Source organism: Macaca mulatta, chromosome 4 (assembly GCF_049350105.2).
Source record: "Macaca mulatta isolate MMU2019108-1 chromosome 4, T2T-MMU8v2.0, whole genome shotgun sequence".
In the NCBI taxonomy this organism is placed as follows: domain Eukaryota; kingdom Metazoa; phylum Chordata; class Mammalia; order Primates; family Cercopithecidae; genus Macaca; species Macaca mulatta.
In genome coordinates this window covers 27,680,405-27,694,848 of record NC_133409.1, presented here as the reverse complement: position 1 = coordinate 27,694,848, position 14,444 = coordinate 27,680,405, and the positions used below count along the sequence as shown (strand labels likewise).

Sequence of the window (14,444 nt, the reverse complement as noted above, 5' to 3'; positions counted from 1 at the left end):
TCCAGTTTCTTTTTCTCATTTTACAACTTAAGAGAATTGATGCAAAGCCAAATTAATCAATGCTATTAAAGGCAGTCAAGAGGAAAACAAAACAAGTGGCAATCCATGTGTAATTTGTAGATATCTGAGAATTTTGGAGCTAAAAGGAACTTGAATCATCAGCTCATTGATAAACAAAACAAAAATAAAAACAAAAAACAGCTCTATGTTCAAAGATGTGTATAAGAGACCAGATTGCTGTTATGACTGATCATCTGACCAATTTGAAAATCCAGTCTAAAGCTCATGTCATTGGACTGTTAGGGCAAACTTATAAGATAATGGTGGTTTCTATAATTTTTTTCAAGAATAAACATCAGTTTCTAACATCAGATTACTAGTGGACATGGTGGTGTGATTTGTAAAGGTAAAAGGCCCAGCCTCTGTTTGGGGGAGATGTGGAAGAAAAAGGTAGATTTTCTGATATCCTTCTTTGAGGCCTAGGTCTTTATTGTGCTTAGGGGAAAGGGATTTTTCCTCTCAAATTTTATTTTATTGTGATAAAAGTAACACTTAACATGAGATCTAGGTGATTAGCAATTTTTAAGTATAGAATATAGTACTGTTGACCAAGGTCCAATGTTGTACAACAGATCTGTAAAGCTTACTCATCTTGATTTACTGAAACTTTATGCCTATTGATTAGTAACTCCCCATTTCCTTGTTCTGCCATCTCCTGGCAACCACTATCATTCCACTCTTGGCTTCTACAAATTTGAATATTTAAAATGCTTCATGTAAGTGAGCTCATGCAGCATTTGTCTTTCTGTGACTGGCTTATTTCACTTCAAGGTTTATCCACATTGTCATACTCAATAGAATTGCCTTCTTTTTAAAGGTATAAATATACCACATTTTCTTTTTCCAATCATCTATTGATGAACAATTGGGTGTTTCCACATTTTGACAGCTGTGAATAGTGCTGTAATGAACAAGGGAGTGCTAATATCTCTTTAAAATCTTGATTTAAATTCTTTGGAATAAATATCCAGAAGTGTGATGGCTGGATCATATAATAGTCTTATTGTTAGTTTAGGGGAAAGTTTCTGATAGTAAGATCTAGTAGGGAAAGATATGTACATTTCTTGCCCTTGAGTCTTACTTAGAAGTCAGTCTGTGTTCTTTTAAGGCTTTATGAAAAAAACTTATTTACTACATTGGTAAAGCCATCTTGCTTGGGATTAGATTGTTGGGGTAGAGGAGACTTGGTTAAATGAGAATTCTACTTTGGAACAATAATATTCTGAATGATAAAAGTTCCTTATTGATGTGATTTCAAAGTTGTACTCATTGAGTTCTGACATAATTTGGATATGTGTCCCCATCGAAATCTCATGTTGAATCTTCAATGCTAGAGGCAGGGCCTGGTGGAAGGTGTTTGGATCATGGCGGGTGAATTTCTTATGGCTTGGTTCTCTCTTCCTAATAGTGAGTTCCCTCAAGATCTGGTCATTTAGGAGTGTGGCACCTACCCCCCCAACTCTCTCTCACTTGCTCATCCTTTTGCCATGTGACATGACTGTTCCTCCTTTGCCTTCTACCATGATTGGAAACTTCCTAAGGCCTCTTTAGAAGCCAAGCAGATGCCAGCACCATGCTTCCTGTATAGTCTGTAGAACAGTGAGCCAATTAAATCTCTTTTTTAAAATAAATTATCCATTCTCAGGTATTTACAACAATGTAAGAACAGCCCAATACAGGCTTTGAATTCCATAATTGCCAAATTTTAATAATCATAATGTGTACTGATTTATTTATCTGCAGAGAGAATTATTGACTCGATTCCAGGGAGGCAGGACATAATGAAGTCAACCTTGCCTGTGGGAGATGAGCAGACACCTGAAACAGGTTACAAAGTAAGAAAAGAGCCAGTCAACTGAGGACCCCTGTGAATGGGCTCAACTAATGAACTCTAGTAATGATGTTGAATAACCAGTTCCAGGTTTCCCATTTCTGCACTATAATTCTCTCATGTTATCCTCAAGGCCTTGGTAAAGTTTACTATGAACCACAATCATCCTAGTAATGTCTCTGCTTTGGACAATAAAGTAAAATTGCTGAGAACAATCCCAGGAGGATGTAGACCAGAGAAAACTGTAGCGGGCTCAAGAAGCTTTGGAAGACAGCAGAAGTCTCTCTTTGGAAGAGAGCAGAGAGACCAGAGCAGCAGACGAGAGGTGATGGGCAGCACCCAGGATAGATTCATAGAATCTGAGGATTGTCAGAAACACTCTGTATGGGTAATACTAAAAAATATGCTACATCCTGCAGTATAAAAGTTACAACTATGTTTATTGAGGTTTTATGGCAAAATAACCCCTCAAGTTTAAAAAACCTACAGTTTTTAGATAATCTGCTGATTCGGAATATATGTAACAGACAAAAAAGCATTTTTGTTAATTAAATACTTTACATAAATTATTCTTTATTAAAAAATCATGTACATTTAGATAATGGTAGCATTAATGTGACAGTATGTATTTAGACACAGACACATGGCTTTGTGGACTCCTCTAATAATTCTATAGAATCCTAGGAGACCAGGACCCCCATGTTGGCAAACATGGAATTGTATCATAAATCATGACCCTACTGGCCAGCCCCCTGACACAATCGTGTCCTGTAATAAGTATAATTTTACTGTCTAACTCATAAGCCTTCCTCCACCTATCTTTAACTCCCCACTTCTTCCATTTAGAATTATAGACTATTTGAGCTAAAAAAAAAAAAAAAAAAAAAAAAAAAAAAACCAACTTAGTGCTCTTCTAATCTATTTCTCTCAGGTGGTTCATAGATATTGAAAGGCTAGATAACTATGATTGTCTACATGCAGAAGACAATCCCAGAGGGCCTCAGCAATATATCTGGAAAATAGGATGTAGAAATTTCTCACGCTAGACTCTATCCCACAGTTCAATCAGTTGTTCAGTCCTGAGTTCGGGAGCGAATATTGGGCACTGATAGCATATCACCACTTGAGGGCTGTAGGCTGACACATTAGTGCATCCTTTCCTAAGCCATATCCAAGCCTCATTAGTTACATGGTGCATAGTCACATGGTAGAAAATCATTCTTGAGGGAACAATTAAGTATCACTCCCAAAAATTCTAAATCATTTTCAATGTGACTGAGATGGAAAAGCATCATTTAATTAGCAAGTGCAATAAAGTTGTGACATTTAAAGTAAATTATGACATACTTTTCTCTTTCCTTGGTACACTGAATGGTGATATATTGATCTTTATAGTTGCCATTTCCAAGTTTTAATTGTTTTTTCTTAATTAGTTAATCCAAAAAATGTCAATTAGGTAATTATCCCTCTGCTGTTTGAATCATCTTCATTTATTGAGCAAAAGAAAATTGACTTCAGAAGGAGAAATGCAATTACAATATAATACCAGGGGAAATATTATATCATTGAAGTATTATAAAACAATATTGTATATGAGCAAAACTCAGTTTATTTTATAGGTGTAAAAGAAATGTTCTTTTTCTGAATTCTAAAAAGTAATTTCCCAAACAAATGATCAAGTATAAATTAGCTAATCCAAAGTCATTTTTATTCACTTATGAATGTATTAATTCATTTGAAAAATATCTGTTGAGTGTCAATTATATGCCTGCCCAAACAATTTTATAATTGTTTTTACGGACTCCAATGGATGAGAAAAAAATTATAAAAACTATTAACACAAATCCATATATAATTCCAAAATGTGGTAATTCTTAGATTAAAAAAAAAATTACAAGGTTTTATGTGAGTGTATCAGGACTTGGCTCATTGATAGTATGAACTGTATAAAGGAAGAAATGTAGTTAACTGGTATTGAAGTAGGAAAAGACTATTTCATGCAGGAGAGACGAGCACATTTTAGGAACTGAAGGAAGGTTAGTGTGGCCAGAGCAAAGGGATGAGGGAAAGACAGACACAAGATGAAGTGGGTCAGTTAGTAGGGGCCACAGCTTTTAGACATATTAAGAATCTATTCTATCCTAATAGTGACAGGAGGTCATTGAAGGATTTTAAGTGATAGTTATGACAATCAAAACCGAATTTTAAAAGGTTCATTTTGGCTACAGCAAATGGAATAGATTGGAAAAGAGGAAAAGTAGGTTCAAGAGATGAGTGAGGAGCAATTGCAGTGTTTCAAGTGAGGGATGGTGGGAACTCAGACATGTTGGAGTTCAGAAAGCAATACCTCAAAGTGAAAACTTCAGAAGCCGCCTCAGAAGCAAAAGTTTTTCTTTGATCTTGGCCTGTCTTCCTGTCTGGCAGTCCCATTCTCCCCTGAGGCTTATCATAAAAACTAGAATCCCTCTTCCCCAAGGCAGATCGCAGAAATCAGAATCCCTGTTTTTCCAAAGCCAGCCATAAAACCTAAAACTATGACTCTAATCTTCCCTCTCCCTTTCTGTGTAAAAACTGGCCATAAACAAATTATCTAACTCATTCAACCATAGGTCTGAAGAACCCCTCCATTTCAGAGAGGGTCCTGCCCCAAATCCAGAAGGAAAGAATGCATGCTCAGAGCAGCCCAGAAGAATCTAGACTGACAGACCTTGCTGGATTTCCCCGGTCAGACTATTAGCATGAGATTATACCAGTTTTGTCTAATCATATTTCTGTACGGGAGTCCATCCTTTTTTGAACCTAAGTGTAAAAATGGAAAATTGCCCCTGTATCTTGGGATCTTCATTCTGAAGGCTCCTGTGTATTCGTGTTAAATAAATTTGTACGCCTTCTCTCCAATTAATGAGCCTTTGTGAATTGATTTTTCAGCAAACCTTCTATAGAAAGTAGAGTTTATGTGTTCTTTTTAACAATCCATAAAGTCCCAAGTTATTTGTGTTCCACAATTGACCTATTTTTACAGAATTATATGTGTCAAAGGAAAAAAGAAAGCAGAGCGATATAATAGAAGGTACATGTGGTTTGGTTTAGAATCCGTTCTGAACTTTTGGCTCCTCCGCCTATTATCTAAGGGACCTTATACAAGGCACTTCAGCTCTTGAAGCCTCAGCTGCCACCTCTTTGGAGGTCACAAAAGAATACCTCTCACAACTGAGATGATGAGGTGTGACAATGTACGTGATTCTCTCAGCATGTGGAAGGCAAGTTAATATTGAAGAGCCGCAGGACAAATCAGCTGATCTCATCCCTTCGGCTTAGAAATACCACCTTTCTTTTGAATCCTGTTCCTCCTACTGGATTTTCCTGCAAGTGAACACCACTGTACATCCCCTAGAAACCCAGGAGACATGCGTTTCCCTCACCCTCCACGATCAAGTCATATAAACTCTAGTCTCTAAACAGGTCTTAAATCTGTGGATGGACTGCTTTTCTCATCCTCTTTCACGACCCAACAACACCAGCCTCTCTAGCTTAGATGATCCTCTTCACTGAGTTTCCTGCCCCAGTTTTGCTGCCCTCTCATCCATTCTTGACACCAGCCTAGCAAATCTTACCATCTCAGTTCTTCAGTCGTCCCCTTACATCAGGAAAAGCTCACACAATTTCTTAATATAACCTGTAACACACTTCACGAAATACACTCTGCTTACTTCCCAGGCTTCTCTCTTGCTGCTCCTCTGCTCCCCTCTGGTCCAGCACTTGAAAGAAACTACCCTCCATTCAGGACTTGTAACTCTCAGACACACTCCCTTTCACCTCCAAACACAGGCCACTGCACGTTTGTGCTTCCTCCTGGCTGGAATGCTCTTCATCCAAGGCTTCTCTTCACTTGGGCAACAACTACTGAAAACTGAAGTTTTGGCACAGATAATACCTTGTTTGGGATGCACTTTTTTTTTTCACTTGATGGTATCCTAAGTATGTAGGATTGCCTGTAGGGAGTCTGACTGGATCGCCGAGAGTCACACAGGTTGGAGGTGGTGGTGTCAGAAGACACAGGCCTCCTGCCACGTGTTGCAGTGTCCCTCTTCCTCCATCATGCTGACACCAGCCTTATCTATCTGCATCGCATTTGCTGTCTTCATTAAGACTTAGATACATTATTTTCATGTGGTTTCAAAATGTTGTACATTTATATTGTGGGTTATGGTTTTGCGCCTAAAACAGACCAGCGTCACCTCCTCTCCAAAGCCTTCTTTGACTCTGCTAGTAAGTGGAAGTCATGGCTTCAGTGCTCTTGTGGCATTTGCAAACATTCCTGCAACAGTTTTCAGACTTATCTTCTTTCTCATGATGTTGTGAATGCTTTTGAAACTAGGACTATATTGGATTCATTTTACATCTCTGGTACCCAGGACTGCTCTTGGGACAGAGAAGCACTGAGTATTTGTTGAACTTAATTGCACTCCAGAGCTGAAAAATGTCCAGATTAGGGCAAGTAAAGACATGCCACAAAAAAAAAAAAAAAAAAAGGATGCAAGTATTAAAAAAAAGGGGGGGGGGGAGAAACTGAGATGATGGCTCTCCCTTCTGGAGATACAGAGTTTAAGATAAGGCCTGGCTCTGACTAACATAAAGACCAAGAAGGCAATAAAGAAAATGGTGCAACTATAGGAATAGATGTCCTGTCCAGGTGAGTACCAGCAATCCCTCAGTGACTCTCCTGCCTTTTTTCACTCAGGACAGAGAACTGGAGTTGGGAAGGAAGACGCTCTTACTTTCACAAAGCTGGACACTTAAGAGCACTTTCTATGCCTGCTCTGGAAGCCTGAAGTCAGCGCTAGAAAAGCTGGTTTCACTCAAGCCTGTAATCCCAGAACTTTGAGAGGCCGAGGTGGGCGGATCACGAGGTCAGAAAATTGAGACCACCCTGGCTGACACAGTGAAACCCCATCTCTACAAAAAATTAGCCAGGCGTGGTGGCGGGTGCCTGTAGTCCCAGTCACTCGGGAAGCTGAGGCAGGAGAACCTGGGAGGTGGCTTGAACCTGGGAGGTGGAGCTTGCAGTGAGCCAGATGAGGCCACTGCACTCCAGCCTGGGCGACAGAGAGAGACTCCATTAAAAAAAAAAAAAAAAGAAAGAAAAAAAGAAAGAAAGAAAGAAAAGCTGGTTTCACAAGTATTACAGGTTCCTGGCAGAATTAGAATCATTCAATTGTGATAGAAATGAAACCAAGCTTGGGGCAAGAATTCAACTGTTACTCCTGGTCTTCTCCTGGGGCCTTGGGCAAATCTCTGAGTTTAATTCCCTCCTTCATTCAATTGTGATAGAAATGAAACCAAGCTTGGGGCAAGAATTCAACTGTTAGTCCTGGTCTTCTCCTGGGGCCTTGGGCAAATCTCTGAGTTTAATTCCCTCCTTTGCAAAATAAGCGGTTTGAACTAGATGATCTCCAACAGCTTTTTCTGGTTCAGGAAATCTGCAATTTATGGGCTTGACATACGATTTACTTAAAGCAGCTACATAGCCAAGGTTGAGAAAACAGTCAATGTCAATGTATGCACTGCAGACACCCAAACTCATCCTTTTCATTCTTTACTTGATCTGCACTAGCAGAAGCACACAAGCCTGACTCCATCCCCTCATCCATATATGGTAAGCAGCACAGCCAAAACCTTCTTCAACCAAAAGATAGCGATGCAGTGAGGTTGTAAAGCAGGAGTTTTCAAAGTATTATAATCAACTAGGCAGTTGTTTTAAAAAAACAAGTTCCTAGGCCTTGCTTCGGACATGCTGCTAAATCAGGATCTCCAAGATAGAGCGCTAGAAATGTATATTTTTTTACAAAGTTCCCCTTCAATTTTGATTTGGGGATCATTTTTAAAGGAAAAATTTGTATTTCCCAAAGATTAGCTTATGAATTACTTTCATAAGAATTATGAAAGATACTTGTTAATAGCTGGAAGTGTGGCCAACAATCTGCATTATAGTAATTCTTCCAGTGACTTTATAAATACCAATATCATCCATAACTTAGCATTTATACACTTACAAATGAAATCTTTACAAGGACAAAACCTCAGGATCTATAAAACAATGTAGTAAAAATAGGCAATCATGGTTACAGTATAGGTTAATGTCATCGTGAATATTTATATTGTATTTTTCATTTCATTTAAGCTCCAAGACAATCCTGTGATATCAGAATTGTTACCCTCATTTTACTGACAAACTGAAGTGTTAGGAAGTTCAGGCAACTTACCTGGAATCACAAGATTAATAAATGTATGTAATGAAACTGAAAATTAATGCCACACAGCTATGAAACAGCCTATATTGCTGCAAAATGTGTAATTAAACATTTAATACACCTTTTCATTAAGCAATTGCTGAGGTCTTATCCAATGAAGCAAGATAGAATTATATTTCACTTCCTGTTGGTCAGTTTTATTAACTACTACGCAAATGTTAATGTCATATAATAATAGATTAACCAAGATAAAGTGACTGTTAACTACTAAGCAGCAATGTTTCAGTGATATCCTGGAATCATAAAATGATCTAAGGTAGTCATCATTTTAGTCAACAACCCTGAAACACAAATATTTATAGTTGAGAAGCCCAGAATTATGCTGTCCAAGGTCTCATACAGCTAGTGAGGAGCCCACTCAGCTCCAGACCTTAGTTGCATGACTTTGCTTTACTGATCTTCTTTACACTTGGGCCATGGGCTGGGTACCAATCCATGGCCTGTTAGGAACTGGGCCGCACAGCAAGAGGTGAGTGAGAGGTGAGCAAGCAAAGCTTCATCTGTATTTCCAGCCACACCACATCACTCACATTACCACTTGAGCTCTGCCTCCTGTCAGACCAGTGGCAGCATTAGATTCTCATAGGAGCATGAGCCCTATCGTGAACTCTGCATGCGAGGGATCTAGGTTGTATACTCCTTATGACAATCTAATGCCTGATGATCTGTCACTGTTTCCCATCACCTGAGATGGGACCATCTAGTTGCAGGAAAACAAGGTCAGGGCTCCCACTGATACTACATACATTATGATGAATTGTATAATTATTTCATTATATATTACAATGTAATAATAATATAAATAATAAGTGTGCTTTACACTATCAACTCTGTGTTCTTAAATTCAATATGCTGGTGATTTGCTTTAGTGCTATAATAAAACTTCATTAGACATGATTTTTTTTTTTCAGGGAATAAAACTTTTTTTTCACTTACTGGTTCTTCTAAATTTATTTAATAAAACATTTGTGAAAATGTGTGCTTATCTTGAACTCTGGTAAATTAAAATAGAAAAAGTCTCCCAGATTCCTCATTCTTGAGTTGATCAGTTTTGGTTATAGGACAATAATAGGTCTTTCATAACTATGATGAAACTGTATGGGCCTTAATATTATAAGACCTAGCTTTGATTTTTAAAAAAATTTCACCAAAAATCGTCATAGAAAAGCTATATTAACTTTAACAGAATACTATATCTTCCCTTTCCTGTGGACCTAACTTTTTCTCTTCCTTCTCATTGATGTGACAAACTCTCTAAAATATGTGGACACACATGTATTTTCACAAAAGGAAAAATGATAATGAAAAAGATATCATCAAAGAGAAATGTCCAAAGAATAAACCAAATATTTATGAGCTGTAGATAGACTTGGTGAAAGTTTTCTAATTGAGGCTTTGGTTTATTTATTTTGTTGTTTGAGGAGTGGTAAAGTTTTGCATATGCATTACTCTCATTCAAATTTTACATGACACTTCAGACTAAATATCCATTTCCTGTCAAGTGTTTTATGGTAGGAGCCATTTCTTTCACAAAATCAATATATAATTTCCTAAATAAAGAAAAGGATACTTACAAATCTCTGATTAAAATATGTTGTTATTTCTGAGACAGGTTTAAAAATTTCTGATACACTTTCTTTCCTGCAAATCAAAAAAAAAAAAATGAAAAGCCAGAAAAGGTGGCAATTCAGTTAATTAATCAAATTTTAATTACTTTTGGCTTTTTAAAATATTTAGTTAAAACTGGTTAGCATCACGACTTGCCCGACTTTCTTGGGAAAAGCCGAACCTCTAATTCAATCATAAAATTTTCTATTAAAAGTCAAAAGGACCTTATTTAAAATAATAGTTACTAGTTCCCAGGATTATCAGCTACAAAATCCAGTGGATGATTGCTGCATTGATGCTGTTAGGGATCACTGTCAAGTTGAGAAATCGTCATGTAAAAACAACTGATCATTACAGGAAACATTTGTAGCCACATAAAAATGATTGTAGGACAATATTTGGCATGATACCACCTTTGGACGTTTGTAGAAACACATCAAACTTTGAGAACATAATTGTAGAGAATCTTCTGCACCCTTCATAAGTGTTCTAAGGCATTGTACCAATATTCCCAGTACCCACATAAGGATCATGTCAAAGAAATCGAACCATATTGCTCTTGGAAATCAAAGTAAACTACCTATATATAATTCCTATTCACAGAATAGGCCTTATATTTCAGGACTTAGCATCTGGCATAAGAAGGGTGAAAAATAATGGGAGTATGAACCGTTGGTACACACATTAGCCACTCATAGCAATAAGGCATTTTGCAAATTCCCTTCACCACACTCTTAGTGCCTTCGTTCAGCCTACCATTCACTCTTCCTGGACTGTGGCAACAACATCCTAATGATTTTCTTGTATGCATTCTTGCTTCCTGCAAATCCATTCTTTACACAGGTGTCAGAATTATTTCAAAGCAAACATAGTCATGATTATTCTATAATTAACCCTTATTAGTCTGCCTATCACCTATAATATCAAGTCCAAATCCCTTCACATGGTACATGGTGCCCTCCAAGAACTAGCTCCACCCTACTTTTCCTTCTTTTTCACCCATGCCGAGCCTGCACCAATCCTAAAGCTCCACAATCACACTCCACCAGTAGAATCCTGTGCTTTATTTCTGTCACTCCTATGGCTAAGTTTATTTGCCCTCAGTCTCTTCCCCATCCCCTTGCTAGTATACCTTCTTCATCTATTCTGGGTCAACTTGGGCAATCCTTTCCAGAGCCTTCTATGCCTTCCTCAGTCTAGGCAGGTTCCTCCTACGTGCTCGAAAACACCCTGATACATATCTGTCTTTGTGCTTATCACAGGCATTACACATTTCGGTCTAGTGTCTGCTTTCCTGCTGCAAACAGATTTTTTTAAACCTTTTGAGGGCATGGACTGTGACTCATTTGTCTTGTCCCCAGCACAGTGTTTCACAGATGGTAGGAGGAGTGCAATAAATATCTGTTGCATGTCAAGGTGCATTAGGTGTTTTTCAGACTTGGAGCTGCCTGAATGCATATTTTATCACCTAGGAAGAATTTTAAAATTAAAAGCAGACATCATTTTAACCTTGTTCCCATACTCAGTTTCTCAAATGATATTTGCTCTTCCTCACACTCTTTGTCTGGGACTTTTTCCTTTAATGAGTCCTATATGTCCAGACCAAATATAAGGAACTGAGAAGAGGAAGTGAGAAATAAATGAAGAAATGATGATACAGGAAGTAGTAAAAAGATAAAAATTTGTAAACTTCAAAATGTATATAATGTTATGTAAATATGCACCTCTAAAAGACATGATTAAGAAAACAAAATTTTGTAGTCTTAACATTTTCAACCATTTGGACACAGCCCTTGGCAAAGATCTAGTAGAAACTATAAATAGGAATCTGGTTTAAAGTCTGTTAGATAAAACTAAACATTGCTATTTGCATTTTTAAAATGCATGTTTAAAATATCCCTATAATTTTATAACCCATGATTAATTTTTTTTATTTTACAGAATTCCACCTATCCCTGTCTATTGCAATACAACCAAATAAAAAAATGAGTGAAATAGTTATGTTTTTCCCTCTCCACTTCTTTCTAGTTTATTTTACATACAAATGTACCTATGTGGTGGAATTTGAAAATATTTCATCCATATTTTTTATTACTAATGTCCATAAAAATTCAGATTTAATGAAGATCTGCTTAACACAAAAATACTAAAGGTTAAGAGACTATGAGAGTCTCTACTCATCCTTTAAAATATCAATTATCAAACGTTTTACTAACAAAAGTGCGGTAATTATTGGAAAGGTTTTAAGAAAGGTAGCATGCCCCTAACAAATACAAAAATAATTTTTGTGTGTACTTGTCTCCTATATATGAATATTTATACTATGAATTATAAATGTTACTATACTAATAGTCTAATATAACTTATTTGCTTATATTATTATATATGTTAAATACATTAACAGACATTACAATGAAATAGAAATAGATATAATTAGATGTTCTAATATGCTTTTCATGATCCTCAACATAGGATGCAGAATTTGCATGATGGTTCTACCACACAAGGTCTGATTCTTTCTGCATTCTCGCTCCTTAAACTACAACTAAATCAAGAGAAAACCTGGTGATATACATAGAAGCTAAGACATACCAACAGCCAAAAAAGCCAGTGGACTCATCAAGGTGTATTGATACCCTTTACAAAGGGAGCAGATTACAGTATGGGTGAATCAGCAGAAATTTATCACAGTAGAAACACATGCACATTCAGAATTAGCAGAGATCTTGAATATCATTTAGTCATTTTCAAACTATTGTTTTTAGCTGAGGAATATTTTCTTTTTAAATGAACCCCTTAGTAGAAGGCCTACATTCAAGATAGATACAAGCAGTACTGCTCTGGGTACCTCGGGCTTCAAGGTCTCATGCTATACTCACTCCCCCTCCCTACTCCTCTCCTTCTCAGGGAAAACTACATGTCTACACTGCCACTTTAGAGATGAGGCTACCAGGCTGGAGATGGAACAAGAGCAGCCATTTCAAGAAAGATATAATACCGTAGCTAAAAAGATTAATCTTGGTGCTTGTCCATTCTCCTTTTTGATGGACAACCAGTACTTGCTTGCAGGGACTCGTTTCTCTGTGTGTTCCAAGCTGACTTCAGTTGTAAATATAAATACTTAAACAATAAACTAACAGGATTTAAAGTAATTTTTGGTACTAGGGTTTGGTAAAATAATAAATACTTATTTTTTCTTCCAAATATATATTTTCTAACTTGAGTTTTAATTACTCAAGCAGCTAGCCATGGTAACATGCAAATAATATGCATAAAGGAGAAGAATCTATTGGATCTCAAGCACAAAATTTCAGGGGGTGCCCAAAAGCTCAGAAATCAAGATGAATAACATGTAAATGCCATACATTTTAAAAATAAAAATTTATGCAAAGATTTATGATGATCAAAATATCAAAATTTTAAATACAGCTTTAACCCTGAACTTGTATAACTCAGTCTCATGTATCTCACCTGGTTCAGTGACTTCTCAGAAAAATGAATTGTAAACATAAAAATCATGTCAGGTTAGTTACATTATGCACATTTCTGTCTCAAAACTACAAGGACTGTAGAGGGAGAAGGAAATGTAGTTTGGAGGACAAAGTCCAGTTAAAGGCATGTTCCGGTAAAGGCTTTTATGCTTCAGTCTGTAAGATTGGGGATCAGGTTAAGTTGCTTGGGAACAAATAAGCAACTAGACAACTGTAACACATGAGATAAGACCTAACCTATGCTTTCATCTGAACTATTTTACAATATCAATGAGCTACTAAATCTACTTATAGCTACTTCAATAAGTATTCTTTTTTTTTTTTTTTGAGACAGTCTTGCTGTGTCATCAGGATGGAGTGCAGTGGCACGATCTTGGCTCACTGCAACCTCCGCCTCCCGGGTTCAAGCCATTCTCCTGTCTCAGCCTCCCAAGTAGGTGGGATTACAGACGCCCACCACCATGCCCAGCTAATTTTTTTATTTTTACTAGAGACAGGGTTTCACCATGTTGGCCAGAATGGTCTCGATCTCCTGACCTCATGATCCACCCGCCACGGCCTCCCAAAGTGCTGGGATTACAGGCAGGAGCCACCACACCCGGCCCCTTCAATAAGTATTCTTTTAAATTTTTGTTTTGTTTTTAAAAGCAAGGCATAGTTCTAAAATACATAAAAACCTGAAAGCTAAAATGTGTCCAGTGAACATCATCTGACTATGTGAAGCAAATTAACCACTTCAACTGTAAGACCTACTTTTAAAAGTCTGCTCTTAAGAGGATGCATTTAACCTCTCAAGCATTACAATGGTGAGCACAATCATCACAGAAATGGTGACATTAAAAAGGATGTGCATTCACGAGGATATTTTCTGTCCACCAACTCAAATGAACTAGCTTAGGAGAATGAATGACTCTGCCTGACACATAGTAAGTACTCAACATACATATACTAAATGAATAAATTAATGAAATGATAAAAGTTGAGAGATGGCTGGAAACAGGTATACTAGGACCAGATTATAAAGAACATTGAAACAGAGACTTCATGCTGTGGGCCACTGAGCAAAGGTTTGATGAGGTTTAACAATAACAACAACAACAACAACAACCACCACCACCACCACCAAAAACACATGATTCCTTA

The 14,444-nt window shown here is 37.2% G+C and overlaps 1 protein-coding gene and 1 long non-coding RNA gene across 26 annotated transcripts in view; one reads left to right on the top strand and one right to left on the bottom strand.

The window, feature by feature from the left end:
- Positions 1-4,789, top strand: part of LOC144340272 (uncharacterized) — a 70,214-nt gene extending 65,425 nt beyond the window's left edge. The window contains exon 4 of the long non-coding RNA XR_013416177.1: positions 1,804-4,789. This is a non-coding gene — a long non-coding RNA (uncharacterized LOC144340272). The remainder of the gene's footprint in view (positions 1-1,803) is intronic.
- Positions 1-14,444, bottom strand: part of PKIB (cAMP-dependent protein kinase inhibitor beta) — a 246,094-nt gene that overhangs the window by 39,794 nt on the left and 191,856 nt on the right. For 12 of the 25 annotated variants that reach the window (XM_077998925.1, XM_077998928.1, XM_077998932.1 and 9 more), the window contains one exon: positions 9,777-9,843. The exons of the other annotated variants lie outside the window; for them this stretch is intronic. The gene's annotated coding sequence lies outside the window, so the exon portion shown is untranslated. The remainder of the gene's footprint in view (positions 1-9,776; positions 9,844-14,444) is intronic. 25 annotated transcript variants of the gene reach the window in all.